Below are 3,827 nucleotides of genomic sequence, written 5' to 3' on the forward strand. Positions count from 1 at the left end.
CGAGACACGACCCATGATGAGGGACGAAGATCAGTAGGTACTATACTACGTACGTACGTCCTACTTATATTTACTAACTACTGTAGTAATAAAAAAATTAATGTACCGTCTCCAGCTTGTGGCAACCAAACATGAATGGAGACAATTCCTTCTCCCGGTTCCCGTTTCACACGTACACGAGAGAGACATGAATGCAAATGCATGCATGGTGATCGTTTTATTTGTTGCTTTCCGGATGAGTATGTAAACTACACAACTATGTGTTTTATATAGTTTTAACACATGAATTTTTTTATATCATAGGATTAAGATCCAACAGTCTACACCTTTTTTCTACCTCCAGCTTTCAGCCTTCACAGATCATAATTTTTTTTTCTATGGAAGGACAAATCACAGATTCGCCGCCACCGCCACTGCCATGGCCGGCGCGAGCGCGGGGAGACGCGCCGGGGCGAGCTCGCCGGTCGCCGGCGCCGGCGCCGGTGGTCACCGGTGAGAAAGAGAGAGGGAGGGAGATACAAAAAAATCAATATGTTTTTTTATACTAAAACACACGTGTGTTATATAGCATTTCTGTTCTGGATACATGCGTATCGATCACCATATATACTTCATGTAACATCCTTGTGAAAACCTCACATCCTCCAGCAAAATGGTTTCCAGGTTATTATATTATTACTATCTTCTTATAGGAATCCTGCACCTAAAAAAGGGCCGGGCAGCGTGGCCACGTCGCCCGTTTTTCCCGGCCATCGGATCGGCCGCGCAGACGGCCCACATCGTGCGAGCCCCGGTATTTTTACAAAAAAAACCTCGAACTTTAGTCGAATTAACCTGCAGTCCAAGACTTCTCTTAGTTTTTTTTTTAAAAAAAATCCTCGAACTTTATCGAAATCAACCCTCAATCTAGGCCTTTTAAAGTCACCCGTTAACCCATCAACTGTTTGATCTGGCAAACAACCGAGATCGACCGTTAGATCGGGGCTTCCGGGTCTCTACCCGTTACGCTGCAAAATCGGGCCATCGCGAATGCTCACGAACCCGTCTCATGCGCCGCCAGCCGCCGCGCTCGCCGCCTTCCCCTGCGACTCGCCACGAAACCAGACGCTTGGATATCCTCGCGAGTCGCGAACCCTCGACTCATCCCCTCCACCGCATGCCGCCGTGCTCCTGCAACAGCTCCCCCTTCCCCTGCCGTCAACCCCTGGCCGCCACCAAGGCCTCCCGACGCCTGCTGGCGGCGGCGGAGCTTAAAGACTGCTGCGGACGGCGGACTGCAGTTATCCAGCAAGATGGAGATGGAGGCGTACCTCCACTAGTCCAGCACCTCTTCCCGCTAGCCTTCCAGTTGGGCCAACCTCGACGACCGCTGCCTCTCCGATTCCAGCAGTCCCGCCGCACCACTGCCGGCCTCATCCCCAAGCTCCGACCACGTCTAGCAGTCGCTGACTCCTCCCGCGGACGCCCCCGCTCTCGGTGCTGGAGGGCAGGCTTCTCGCGCATCCCGCCTGCGTCACGTGGAAAGGATCACCAAACCCTGAAATCCGATAGCAACGGCATCTCCAGCCTCTGTGCCTGCTCTTGCTCCCGTGTGCTCCCCATTGTCGGCTACCGTCGACCTCATTGCCGGCGTCGATGCTTTCGTGGATGATGTCCTCAACGTGTTCGGTGAAATGGGCACAATGTATGCGTCTTTTTCTCTTCTTCTTTTTTCCCTTTCAATATTTGGTTGCTGTTCTATATAGTCCCCATCTCTATCAGTTGTACAAAGATTGACATGAGTTCAGTGATTTCAGTGCAATTGATGGGACGGTGATGCGGCTGGACATCGAGGTTCTATAGAAGCTGATGCAGACAGTCTTTTCACGCACCATGCACCGCTTCTCATAGTGTCTCGTTCCTCAATCCAGAAATGGTCTGCTCACCATCTTATTTTTCGTTCTTTTTTCAGGTGTAAATGCACCTCCTCAATTATGCTGTACACACCATACTTCCCAACTTTGTTCGATTGGGGAGAGAAAACTAAGCTGATTACATATCCATTTTAGTGATCTAATGATGTTACTAATACTTCCCATTTAGGAGTAATCAATGAGCTCGTAACATAAATAAGGGTTATAAATTACAGCAGAGTACGTTGCTTATTGGATCATAGGTGAGATCTGTTTATTAAGTTTTATGATGCTCATAAGTCATAAGTTACCATTTAGGCAAGGCAAAACTACTCTGCAATCTTGCAAGCTGGATTCATTTTTTTTAATTATTTATATCTTAAATTTTTAGTTGTTCTGAGAACTAAAAAGATAACTATTTGATGGAGTATGAATGACTCATCTAACCACTTGGCCTTTACTATAGGTTAAACCCAATACTTGCATGCTGAAATAAGTATATCTTCAAGCATGGTTTCATCTTTATATATTTTATGCCGTCGTCTTAAGTCTATCTCTAACTACACCATCCATACAAAAATACAATGATCTGTAAAAAGTCTGAATAACTGTACGTTTGAATATATAGCAATTGTCAAAGTTTCATATTCAAATTAGCACTATATATAGCTAAAAAATAGAACTGAAAACTAGGGATAGTTGTACAATCAGATATGTGAATAGCTAGAACGGCTAATGATACTGCATGAAGTAGCATAGGCAAAATTTTCCTTTCCGTTAATAACATTAATATCATCAGACAAAGATCCATGGGCCGGTTTGCTTCAACGTGGTGTGTGCAAACTGGGCAACACACTTCAGATGGATTCACCGTCAGGCTGGGCTGGTGAGACAAAGGTACCCTTCTTTGTATTCTTTCAATAATTATTGTAATAACAAGCATACTAATCAAAATTTTCTTGATAACATGATACCCGGTGGCATTAGTGGTCAGAGAGAACCTTTTTGCCTCATACATGTGTACATTTCGGGCCATAGACCGAAACAGCACGGGAATGATCACACTGAGTCATCCAAACGCCGCAGCAATGCTGGATATGTTAAAATTAAATCTTTGCTTAGAGAACGACTGCAGCAAAAAATATTAGCATGTAGCTAAGTTAGTATGGCAAACAAAGATGTGGAACATAAGAAAAATTTCTTCTGATGTTCTGATGATTATCTCCAAGTGATGACTATCAAATAAAATGGGAACATGGCGGTACTGAAATTTCCAGATAGATTGCATTGATTTCTTCCCTATATTGCTTCTATTTTTTACCATTTTTTCTTGAAAAAGTTGCGTGTTCTATGTATTCCTGGCTTCCTGCAATATGTTTGAGACTGAAGAACCATAATTCAGGGCTGAGCCATGTAGCAACATCCTGTGGTTAGCAGAGCCGTGTTTTAACTAGCTAGATTTGAGTGTGTAAAAAATGAATAGGTAACCTCAACTGTACTAATGTTTTGACACTCATTTGCATTCCAAAGAAACTATTATCTGAATTCTTTGCAGAAGAACACGTTTAATTTCAATGATAGGAATCTTTACAGAACACGTTTAATTTCAATGTGATAAGCGCAAGTATTCTAAAGCACTTGAATTACAATAACTTTTGCTGAAATTCATGGTATCTATCATTTTAGCAGAACTAAATCACATTTATTATCCTTAGTATCTATTTAATATGTTTTGCAAAAAAAAAAAGTTGTGACTATAAGGTTAGACATATTTTGAATATAAAAACTGACATTATTATACGTTGCAGTCTCTGCTTAGTTATACTCCAAACTATATGTTGGCATATAAATAGATTGTTTTTAATGAAGTGATGCCATAACATGCGCTACATGAAATGAACTGGCCAGATCCAGTATGGCGCGGCCGCGCCTGTG

General features: G+C 43.0%; 1 long non-coding RNA gene across 1 annotated transcript; it reads left to right on the top strand.

Annotated features, from left to right (window-relative positions):
* The first annotated feature begins 1,047 nt into the window (after positions 1-1,047).
* Positions 1,048-3,153, top strand: LOC136534549 (uncharacterized). Its single transcript, XR_010778740.1, has 3 exons — positions 1,048-1,684; positions 1,788-2,789; positions 2,880-3,153. It is a non-coding gene; the product is annotated as an uncharacterized lncRNA (long non-coding RNA).
* Positions 3,154-3,827: the final 674 nt, after the last annotated feature.

This window comes from Miscanthus floridulus, unplaced genomic scaffold, assembly GCF_019320115.1.
Source record: "Miscanthus floridulus cultivar M001 unplaced genomic scaffold, ASM1932011v1 os_2040, whole genome shotgun sequence".
In the NCBI taxonomy this organism is placed as follows: domain Eukaryota; kingdom Viridiplantae; phylum Streptophyta; class Magnoliopsida; order Poales; family Poaceae; genus Miscanthus; species Miscanthus floridulus.